At 40.3% G+C, this 12752-nt stretch overlaps 1 long non-coding RNA gene across 1 annotated transcript in view; it reads right to left on the bottom strand.

Moving 5' to 3' along the window:
- LOC116747989 overlaps positions 1 to 12752 on the bottom strand; it is a 54442-nt gene that overhangs the window by 16429 nt on the left and 25261 nt on the right. The gene's annotated exons all lie outside the window — the stretch shown is intronic.

Raw genomic sequence — 12752 nt, 5'->3', positions numbered from 1 at the left:
ACGGATGGATAGAAACGTAGGACAAATGGTAAAAGCAAAGCTATACAGACAAAATCTCACACAGAATCATACACTTACACACTCACAAAAAGAGGAAAAGGGGAACAATAATAAATCTTGCTCTCAAAGTCCACCTCATTAATTTGGGATGATTCGTTGTGTATTCAGGTATTCCGCAGATGCAGAGTACATCCAGTTGATTGTGGAGATTTAATCTGCTGGTCCTGAGCCTGCTGGGAGAGATTTCCCTTTCTCTTTCCTGTTCACACAGCTCCCAGGGTTAAGCTTAGTTTGCTGGATGGCGTCTGTTCTTCACTCAGACAGGACAGAGTTAAAGGAGCCACTGATTCGGGGTCTCTGGCTCACTGAGGCCGTAGGGAGGGAGGGGCACGATGCGGGATGAGCCTGCGGTGGCAGAGGACAGTGTAACGTTGCACCAGCCTGAGGCACGCCGTGCGTTCTCCTGGGGAACTTGTCCCTGGATCCTGGTACCCTGGCAGTGGCGGGCTCCACAGCCTTCCGGGAGGGATAGTGGGGATAGTGACCAGTGCTCACACACAGGATTCTTAGTGGTGGCAGTAGCAACCTCAGTGTCTCATGCCTGTCTCTGGGGTCCACGGTGATAGCCGCCGCTCGCGCACATCTCTGGAGCTCCTTTAAACAGCGCTTTTAATACCCTCTCCTTGCGCAGTGGGAAAAAGGGAAGAAAAAGTCTCTTGCCTCTTCAGCAGGTCCAGACTTTTTCCTGGACTCCCTCCCGGCTAGGTGTGGCGCACTAGCCCGTTCAGGCAGTGTTCATGCCGCCAACCCCAGTCCTCTCCCTGTGATCTGACGAAAGCCCGAGCCTCAGCTCCCAGCCCCCGCCTGCCCCGCCGGGTGAGCAGAAAAGCCTCTTGGGCTGGTGAGTGCCGGTCGGCACTGATCCTCTGTGTGGAAATCTCTCTGCTTTGCCCTCCACACACCTGTTGCTGTGCTCTCCTCCGCAGCTCCTCAGCTTCCCCCCTCTGGCACCAGCAGTCTCCACCCGTGAAGGGTCTTCCTAGTGTGTGGAAACCTTTCCTCCTTCACAGCTCTGTCCCACTGGTGCAGGTCCCATCCCTATTCTTTTGTCTCTGTTTATTCATTTTTCTTTTGCCCTACCCAGGTACATGGGGAGTTTCTTGCCTTTTGGGAGGTCTGAGGTTTTCTGTCAGTGTTCAGTAGGAGTTGTTCCACATGAAGATGTATTTCTGATGTATCTGTGGGGAGGAAGGTGGTCTCCACATCTTACTCTTCCACCGTCTTCCCCAATCTGGATGAACTTTTTAGGAATAATTATGTTTTAGGAATGTGTACTTAAAAATAATCTCTCCAGGGTGTGGAGAAAAGGGAACCCTCCTACACTGTTGGTGCGAATGTAAATTGGTACAGCCACTATGGAGAACAAAAATTAAAAAGTAGTTACCCTATGACCAGTCATCTACTCTGGGCATATATCTGGAGAAAACCATAATTCAAAAAGATACATGCACCCCGATGTTCACCACAGCACTATTTAAAATAGCCAGGACATGGAAGCAACATAAATGTCCATCAACAGAGGAATGGATAAAGAAGATGTGGTACATATATACAATGGAATATGACTCAGCCATAAAAAGGAATGAAGTAACGCCATTTGCAGCAACATAGATGGACCTAGAGATTGTCATAATGAGTGAAGTAAATCAGACAGAGAAAGACAAATATCATATGTTATCACTTATATGTGGAATCTAAAAATATGGTACAAATGATCTTACCTCCAAAACAGAAATAGAGTCCCAGATATAGAAAACAAATTTATGGTTACCCAGGGGGATGGGGGGAGGGATAAATTTGGAGATTGGGATTGACGTATACACACTAATATATATAAGATAGATAACCAAGAAGGACGTATTGCATAGCACAGGGAACTCTACTCAGTAATCTGTAATTACCTATATGGGAAAAGAATCTAAAAAAGAATGGATATATGTATATGTATATAACTGATCCATTTTGCTGTACAGCAGAAACTAACACAACATTTTAAATCAACTATACTACAATAAAAATTAAAGAGTCTCTCCAGATATTTGGAAATTTACTTGATATTTAGAGTTGTTCTAAGTTAAGTGATGGAAGTTTATTTGATAGCTAGGTTATTCCCAAATAAAATAAGTTACTGAGATATAAATTACTGAACAGAGAAACTAAAGGTATTTAGCACTAATGATAAATATATTTGGTGCCACCCTGAGTTATTCTCTATAAGAAAGCATATGTTTTTAGAAATCATTAGTATTTATGTTTACCAATCTACAAAGTCCTGGTGCAGAACACTGTTTATGGTTGCTTAAGGAATGTAGAGTGTGTATTTTAAACAAAAGAAGGTGTGAGGAAGGGCATTACATTCTCTTAAGGGAAAAGAGCAATTTTTGTCCTACAGCTGGTTGCTCCTAAATGGAAAGAAAATGGAAAAAGTAACATAGATACAAAAAGTTGTCAAAAGTTTGTGGAAAAGGAAAAGGAAATTTAGTTGGGTAAATGGATTTTGTTGGGAGTGGGCTGGGGCAAGAATGGATTTGGTTTCTCCCTCCAAAGTTTTCTTAAAATGCTGCTTTTAGTAACAGGTTGCATGAGTTTCTTTGCCTTTAAGTGATCTGTATTTGCTTTTGAGATCTCTTTTAACTTTGGTTAAGGAATAAGTATTGTCTCACAGTGACCTATGATCTTATTTGACCAAGTGTTTTGAAAGTTTTTCACAAACTTCCCAAGTAACAAATTTTAATTAAATTTCTTTTGACTTCCAGCTAACTTTGGGATGCTTTAGAGGGCCCCTGAGGTATCTTAACAAAAGATATTTAACTAGTATTATTTGGTATGTTAAATTACATGGAGAACATTATCATATGAGCAATAAACCTACTTAAAATTCACTGTATGGATGAATGGCATTAATATAGACATTCTAAAAATTATATAAATTTTCTGAAATTTAGATATGTCCTGGTATACTGTTATAGTTGTAGTTGTTATCTTAAAATGTTGTATGTCACAACAGTAACCAAGCTTCTTTATCGATTTCACTGTAATCAGATGTTTAACCATGGATGCTTTAGTCTTTTGTCATTTATAAACAGTTATTGTTGTACTGATGCTGTTGCAAAAAGTGCTTCATCTTCAAGAAGATTCATAGGAAGGCTACAGAAGCAGTTACAACAGTTCGACATCAAGATGTTGGCTACATGAGGATTCCAGGATTCCAGTCCTTACTACCCTCTGACTCAAAACAAGAAGCCATCCTACCATTGGGGTCACTAGATCAGGCATCCAGAGAGTTTTGTTCCCTGACAGGCAGGGTTAACACTTCTAGTCAGCTCTCAAGCAGCTACAGAAGAGAGACCATCACCCCTCTGCTTCCCAGAAGATTATGGGAGTAAAATCTCTGAGGGGGGAAGGAAACAGGAGAGAAGGAGGCATGGCGCAACCTCTAAAAGAATGACATAGCCCTTGAGGATACGACATAAACTGGTTAGAACCATCTAGGTCCAAGATGGCGGAAGATTCAACTTCCAGTAGACCTTGGGCCTCATTATATGCTCATCGTAATACACTAGCATGCTAAAAGACACACCCACAGGTGCCATGGCAGTTCTGAGGCCGACCATAAAACGTGAAAAAGTGGGCAGTGGCACAATTCTTGGAAATCCCCGCCCCTTTGCCAAAATAGTTGCAATAATCCTACCACTCATTAGCCTATGAAATTACCCAGCCCATAAAAACTGACCACCCCATATTTTGAGGCCTCTTGCCTTCTGAAACGGCCCACACTCTGTCTATGGAGTGTGTATCTCCCTGAATAAACCTTCTTTCTCTTAAAAAAAAAAAAGAAAGAAAACAAACTAACCTCTTCTGGGAGAGAGAAATGGAAAAAAAAAATCTTTTCTGGGAGATAGAAATGGACAGACAACCAGCCAGGCTACTAGATAAATGCTCTGAGGAAGGAAAATATTATGGCAGAATAGACATGAGAACTCCCTTTAATGCTGAGCACTTCTATAAACGTAGACAAGGAATATGATGCTATTTATAAACTATAATTCCTCCTGTTTCCAAAAAAGTGTGACTATTTCCCAAGGAGAAAGTAAAAAGTATCCACATAGCTATTCATAAAGTCACTGAAGGGCATCAAAGCCTTACATTCTGAAATCTCCTGAACAGCATTCTGTAACAAGAAATTAAAAGTTAAAGAACAATTTGACATTGTGCACCACCTAATATAAAACACTGAGAAGAAAAAAACCTCATTTCAGTGGTATTCCTTGACAAAAGTACATAAGCTGAATCTAACCATGAGGAAAGCTCGGAAAACTGAAATCAAAGGAAATTCTATAAAATAACTGTGTTATATCTTCAAAAACATTTTTTCTTAGACAAAGAAAGTCTAAGAAATTATTGCAGCTTAAAGAAAATTAAACAGACATGACAACTAAATGCAACATATGATTCTGGAGTGGATCCTGGACCAGATTTTCTTTTCTTTCTCTTTACCTAAAGGACATTTATTGGCATAATTGGTAAAAAATAAATAAGGTCTTTAGGAAACACATACTGAAGTGTTTTTGAGTCATGAGGCAACTTATTGTCTAATGTTTCAAAAAATATATGTGTACATATAAAAGAAGAAATAAATGTATAAATATAACTATAAATATAAAAAATCATGATTCTTGATGTTTATCCAAAAGAGTTAAAAACTCATATCCACACAAAAACCTGCACATGGCAGTTTATAGCAGCCTCATTCATACTTGCCAAAACTTGGATGCAGCCTTCAGTAGATGAATGGACAAATAAACTGGTACATCCAGACAATGGAATGTTATTCAGCATTGAAAATAAATGAGCTAACAGGTCATGAAAAGACATGGAGGAAGCATAAATGCATATTACTAAGGGAAAGAGGACAATCTGAATAGGCTACATAATGTATGATTTCAACTACACGACATTCTGGAAAAGGTAAAACCATGGAGTCTCTAAAAAGATCAGTGGTTGCCAGGGGTTGAGGCGGTGGGATGAATAGGTGGAGCACAGAAGATATTAAAGGCACTGAAACTACTCTGTATGATGAATACATGTCATTATACATTTGTGCGAACTCATAGAATGTATAACAGCAAGAATGTATATTGTTCAAGAGTAAAAATATAACTATGGACTTTGGAATATAATGATATGTCAATGTACGTTCATCAAATGTGACAAATGTACAAGTCTGGTACGAGATGTTAATAATGGAGAAGGCGCTATGCATGTGTAGGGGCAGTGGGCATATGGGAAATCTCTGTTCCTTCCTCTCAATTTTTTTGTGAACTTAAAACTGCTCTTAAAAAAGTCTTTAAACAAGGTCAACAAACTTAACATTGTCAATAATGAATGGGACCAAATGGCATTTTGTGCCTCTTGATGTGATGCAATAGCAAGGACAGATCATCACCTATGTAGACTTCTTACTAAAAATGCTCAAATTAATCTTGGGAAAGCAGACAAGTTTGGATTGTGGGATGAATGTAGGACAACTGCCTGGACTCATCCAAAATGCCAATGTAATGAAAAATTAAAAGAAAAGGATGGGAAGGTGTAATTCGAGATTTTAAAAGACTAAAGGGGCATGACAGCTAAATATGGTGCATGATTCTTGACTGGATCCTGGATCAAAACAAATAAAAATATATAAAGGATATTGTTAGGACAACTGGAGAACTTTGACATGAATAGTATATTAGGTAATTGCATCAATGTTGAATTTTTCTGAGTGTGATAATAGTAATGCACTCGCTCCTAAGAGATACACATCAAAGTGTTTAAGGTTGAAGTGTCACAATAGCTGCAAGTTACTTCCAAAAGGTTCAGCAAAAAAAAGTGTGTGTGTGTATATACATATATATCTCTATATATATATATCTCTCTATATATATATCTACAAAGAGAAAAAAATATGTAGAAAAATAAACAATTGATGTAGCTACATGAAAGATGGCTTTTGATGTTCCTGAAGAGTTGAAGTTTCATAAAAATTGGTGAAGAAAATAATGTTTGGAGCTATAAAGTTTATCCTTAATTCTAATTATAAATCCTACTGGTAATTCAGAAGTAAACCAATGCATTCAATTTTTTTGGCAAAAAATTCTCTGAAAAATAAAAGAAAGGAAATAAAGAAATTAAGTAAGTAAAAGGATAGAAAACAGAAATATCATCCAAAATAGTCTATCAAACAAAGTAGACTTTAAATTCAAAAAGGTCAAATGAGTCACTATAAAAGATAAAAGGTGTGTCTATTTTAGACTAGTATGCACATAATAATAAAGCATTGAATATATAAAGCAAAAACTTACAGAACTACAAGAATTTGACAAATCTACAATTACAGTGGGAGATTTTTAATTGCTATCAATAATGGATAGATGTAGCAGACAAACAGAATTAACAGTAATATAGAAGACAAACAATACAATTAACAAGTTTAATGGACTTTTATAGAATGCTACATGAAACAATTAGAATATACAAAATATTTTCAGGCACACAGGAAACACTTATAAATTCATCATGTTCTCTAGAACATAAAGCAAATCTCAACATATACTAAAAATCAGTATCATGTAAACCATGTTGTCTGTACTAAGTGCAATTAAATGGAAAAGAGTAACAAAATATTAAGCTAAAAAATATCCATGTGACCTTCAAGATGGCAGAGGAGTAAGATGTGGAGATCACCTTTCTCCCCAGAAATATGTCAGAAATACATCTACATGTGGAACGACTCCTATAAAATACCTACTGAATGTTGGCAGAAGAACTCAGACTTCCCCAAAGGCAAGAAACTCCCTATGTACCTGTGTAGGGCAAAAGAAAAAACAGAGACAAAAGAATAGGGAAGGGACCTGCACCTCTGGGAGGCAGCTGTGCAGGATGAAAAGTTTCCACACACTAGGGAGCCCCTTCACTGGCAGAGAAGGGAGGTGGCAGAGGGAAGCTTCAGAGCCTTGGAGGAAAGGGCAGCAATAAAGGTGCAGAGGGCAAAGCAGAGAGATTCCCACACAGATGATCAGTGCCAACCAGCACTCACCAGCTTGAGAAAGCCCCCTGGGTCAGGTGGGGGATGGGAGGTGAGGCTCCAGCTTCAGAGATCAGATCTCAGGGAGAGACCTGGGATTGGCTGCGTGAACACAGCCTGAAGGGGGCTAGTGTGCCACAGCTAGCCAGGAGGGAGTCCAGGAAAAAGTCTGTAACAGCCTATGAGAAAGGAGACCATTGTTTCAGGGTGTGTGAGGAGAGGGGATTCAGAGCACTGCGTAAATGAGCCCGAGAGACAGGTGCGAGCTGTGGCTATCAGTGTAGACACCAGAGATGGGCATGAAATGTTAAGTCTGCTTCTGCAACCACCAGGAAGCCTGTGTGCAAGCACAGGTCACTATCTACACCTCCCCTCCCAAGAGCCTGTGCAGTCCGCCACTGTCAGGGTCCCGTGATCCAGGGACAAATTCCCCAGGAGAACACATGGCATGCCTCAGGCTATTGCAACCTCACACCCCCGCCTCTGCTGACGCAGGCTTGTCCCACATTCCGTATCCCTCCCTCCGCCCCGGACTGAGTGAGCCAGAGCCCCCTAGTCAGCTGTTACTTTAACCCCGTCCTGGCTGAGTGAAGAAAAGACACCCTCAGGCAACCTACACGCAGAGATGGGGTCAAATCCAAAGCTGAACCCAAGCAGCGGTGCAAACAAAGAAGAGAAAGGGAAATTTCTTCCAGCAGACTCAGGAGTAGCGGATTAAATTGCCACAATCAACTTGATGTATCCTGCATCTCTGGAATTCCTGAATAGACAACGAATCATCCTAAAATTGAGGCAGTGGATTTTGGGATCACCTTTAGACTTCGGGTTTGCTTTCTACATCTAATTTGTTTCTCGTTTTATGTTTATCTTAGTTTATTATTTAGAGTTTATTATCATTGGTAGATTTGTTTATTGATTTGGTTGTTCTCTTCCTTTCTTTTCTTTTCTTTATATATATATATATATATATAATTTTTTTCTTTTTTCTCTTGTTGTGAGTATGTATGTGTATGTTTCTGGGTGTGATTTTGTCTGTATAGATTTGCTGTTACCATTTGTCCAAGCGTTCTGGCTGTCCATTTTTATTTTTGTTTTTTTTAGTATAGTTTTCAGTGCTTGTTATCATTGGTGGATTTGTTTTTTGGTTTGGTTGCTCTCTACTTTCTTTCCTTTTTTTCATAACTTTTAAAGAGTTTAAATTGTAATATTTACTATAAATTTTATTTTAATAACTTTATTTATTTTTCTTTCTTTCATTATTTTCTCTTTTCTTCTGAGACGTGTAGCTGACAGGGTCTTGGTGCTCCATCTGGGTGACAGGCCTGTGCCTCTGAAGGTGGGAGAGCCGAGTTCAGGACACTGGTCCATCAGAGACCTCTGGGCTCCACATACTATCAAACAGCAAAAGATCTCTCAGAGATATCCATCTCAACACTAAGACCCAGCTCCACTCAACGACCAGCAATCTACAGTGCTGGACACCCTATGCCAAACAACAAGCAAGACAGGAATACAATCCCACCTATTAGCAGAGAGGTTGCCTAAAATCATAATATCACAGACATGCCAAAACACACCACCGGACATGGTCCTGCCCACCAGAAAGAGAAGATCCAGCCTCAGCCACCAGAACACAGGCACCAGTTCCCTCCACCAGGAAGCCTACACAACCTAATGAACCAACATTATTCACTGGGGCCAGACACCAAAAACAATGGGAACTATGAACATGCAGCCTGTGAAAAGGAGACTCAAAACACAGTAAGTTAAGTAAGATGAGAAGACAGAGAAATACACAGCAGATGAAGAAGGAAGGTAAAAACCCACCCACCAAAAATATGAGGAAATAGGCAGCCTACCTGAAAAAGAATTCAGAGTAATGATAGTAAAGATGATCCAGAATCTCAGAAATAGAATCGAGAAAATACAAAAAATGTTTCACAAAGACCTAGAAGAAATAAAGAGCAAACAAACAATGATGAACAACACAATAAATGAAATTAAAAATTCTCTAGAAGGAATCAATGGCAGAATAACTGAGGCAGAAGAATGGCTAAGTGACCTGGAAGATAATATAGTGGAAAAACTACTGCAGAGCAGAATAAAGAAAAAAGAATGAAAAGAATTGAGTCTCAGAGACTCTGGTACAACATTCAACACACCAACATTCAAAGTATAGGGGTCTATGAAGAAGAAGAAAAGAAGGGTGTGAGAAAATATTTGAACATATTATAGTTGAAAACGTCCTTAATATGGGAAAGGAAATGGTCAATCAAGTACAGGAAGCACAGAGAATCCCATACAGGATAAATCCAAGGAGAAACACACCAATACACAAATTAATCAAACTATCAAAAATTAAATACAAAGAAAAAATATTAAAAGCAGCAAAGGGAAAATAACATACAATAGAATCCCCAGAAGGTTAACAGCTGATCTTTCAGCAGAAACTCTGAAAGACACAAGGGAGTGGCAGGACATATTTAAAGTGAGGAAAGGGAAAAACCTACAACCAAGATTACACTAACCAGCAAGGATCTCATTCAGATTTGATGGAGAAAGTAAAAGCTTTACAGACAAGCAAAAGGTAAGAGAATTCATCACCACTAAACCAGCTTTACAACACATGCTAAAGGAACTTCTCTAGGCAGGAAACACAAGAGAAGGAAAAGACCTACAATAACAAACCCAAAACAATTAAGAAAATGTTAATAGGAACATACATATTGATAACTACCATAAATGCAAATGGTTTAAATGCTCCACCAAAAGACATAGACTGGCTAAATGGATACAAAAACAAGACCCATATACATGTTGTCCACAAGAGACCCACTTCAGACATAAGGACACATATAGACTGAAACTGAGGGGATGGAAAAAGATATTCCATGGAAATGGAAATCAAAACAAAGCTGGAGGGCTTCCCTGGTGGCACAGTGGTTGAGAGTCCACCTGCCGATGCATGGGACATGAGTTCCTGCCCTGGTCTGGGAAGATCCCACATGCCATGGAGCAGCTGGGCCCGTGAGCCATGGCCGCTGAGCCTGTGAGTCTGGAGCCTGTCCTCTGCAACGGGAGAGACCACAACAGTGAGAGGCCCGTGTACCAAAAAAACAACAAAACAAAAAAACAAAAAAAAAACAAAGCTGGAGTAGCTATTCTCATATCAGACAAAATAGACTTTAAAGTACAGACAATTACAAGAAACAAAGAAGGACACTACATAATGATCAAGGGATCAATCCAAGAAGAAAATATAACAATTGTAAATACTTATGCACCCAACATATATAAGGCAAATGTTAACAGCCTTAAAAGGGGAACTTGACAGTAACACAATTATAGTAGGGGATTTTAACACACCACTTTCACCAATGGACTGATCATCCAAAATGAAAGTAAATAAGGAAACCCAAGCTTTAAATGATACATTAAACAAGATGGACTTAATTGATATTTATAGGACATTCCATCCGAAAGCAACAGAATACACTTTATGGTCAAGTGTTCATGGAATATTCTCCAGGATACATCATATCTAGGGTACGCGTTGGTAAATTTAAGACAATTGAAATCATATTAACTCACTTCCCCAACCACAACACTATGAGACTAGATATCAATTACAGGAAAAATTCTGTAAAACATAAAAACACATAGAGGCTAAATAATACACTACTAAATAACCAAGAGATCACTGAAGAAATCAAAGAGGAAATAAAAAAATACCGAGAAAAAAATGACCATGAAAACATGATGACTCAAAACCTTTGGAATGCAGCAAAAGCAGTTCTAAGAGGGAAGTTTATAGTAATACAAGGCTTCCTCTGCAAAGAAGAAAAATCTCAAAAAATCTAACCATACACCAAAAGGAATTAGAGAAAGAAGAGCAAACAAAGCTCAAAGTTAGTAAAAGGAAAGAAATCATAAAGATCAGAGCAAAAATTAATGAAATAGAAACAAAGAAAACAATAGCACAGATGAATAAAACTAAAAGCAGGTTCCCTGAGAAGATAAACAAAATTGATAAACCATTATCCAGACTTATCTAGAAAAAGAGGGAGAGAACTCCAATAAAATTAGAAATGAAAATGGAGAAGTTACAACAGACACTGCAGAAATACAAAGCATCGTAAGAGACTACTACAAGGAACTCTATGCCAATAAAATGCACAACCTGGAAAAAAATGGAGAAATTCTTAGAAAGGTATAACCTTCCAAGACTGAATTAAGAAGAATTAGAACCAGAGGGGAAGATGGCGGAAGAGTAAGACGCGGAGATCACCTTCCTCCCCACAGATACACCAGAAATACATCTACACGTGGAACAACTCCTACAGAACACCTACTGAACGCTGGCAGAAGACCTCAGACCTCCCAAAAGGAAAGAAACTCCCCACGTACCTGGGTAGGGCAAAAGACAAAAGAAAAAACAAAGACAAAAGAATAGGGACGGGACCTGCACCAGTGGGAGGGAGCTGTGAAGGAGGAAACGTTTCCACACACTAGGAAGCCCCTTCACGGGCGGAGGCTGCGGGTGGTGGAGGGGTTAGCTTCAGAGCCATGGAGGAGAGCACAGCAACAGGGGTGCGGAGGGCAAAGTGGGGAGATTCCCGCACAGAGGATTGGTACTGACTGGCACTCACAAGCCCGAGAGGCTAGTCTGCTCACCTGGCGGGGCGGGCGGGGCTGCGAGCTGAGGCTCGGGCTTTGGTTGGAGCACAGGGAGAGGACTGGTGTTGGCTGTGTGAACACAGCCTGAAGGGGTTAGTGCACCACGGTTAGCCAGGAGGGAGTCCAGGAAAAGGTCTGGAGCTGCCGAAGAGGCAAGAGACTTTTTCTTCCCTCTTTGTTTCCTGGTACGTGAGGACAGGGGAATAAGAACGCTGCTTAAAGGAGCTCCAGAGACTGGTGCAAGCCGCGGCTAAAAGCGCGGACCACAGAGACAGGCAGGAAACGCTAGGGCTGCTTCTGCTGCCACCAAGAAGCCTGTGTGCGGGCACAGGTCGCTATCCACACCTCCCTGGTAGTCTGCAGCCCGCCACTGCCAGGGTCCCAGGATCCAGGGACAACTTCCTCAAGAGAATGCATGGCGTGCCTCAGGCTGGTGCAATGGAATGCTGGTGTCTGCTGCTGCAGGCTCGCCCCGCACTCCGTGACCCACACTTCCCCAGGCCTGAGTGAGCCAGAGCCCCGGAATCAGTGGCTCCTTTAACCCCGTCCTGTCTGAGCGGAAAAAAAGGTGCCCTCTGGCGACCTACACGCAGAGGCGGGGCCAAATCCAAACCTGAGCCTCTGGGAGCTGTGAGAACAAAGAAGAGAAAGGGAAAACTCTCCCAGAAGCCTCAGAAGCAGCGGATTAAAGCTCGACAATCAACTTGATGTATCCTGCATCTGTGGAATACATGAATTGACAACGAATCATTCCAAATTGAGGAGGTGGACTTTGAGAGCAAGATTTATGATTTTTTTCCCTTTACCTCTCTTTGTGAGTGTGTATGTGTATGCTTCTGTGTGAGATTTTGTCTGTATAACTTTGCTTCCACCAATTGTCCTACAGTTCTATCCGTCTTTTTTAAAAAATTTTTTTCTTAATAATTATTTTTTATTTTAATAATTTTAT

Source organism: Phocoena sinus, chromosome X, assembly GCF_008692025.1.
Source record: "Phocoena sinus isolate mPhoSin1 chromosome X, mPhoSin1.pri, whole genome shotgun sequence".
Taxonomy (NCBI): domain Eukaryota; kingdom Metazoa; phylum Chordata; class Mammalia; order Artiodactyla; family Phocoenidae; genus Phocoena; species Phocoena sinus.
Note: the sequence above shows the minus strand (reverse complement) of the source record. Positions and strands in the feature narration are given on the sequence as shown.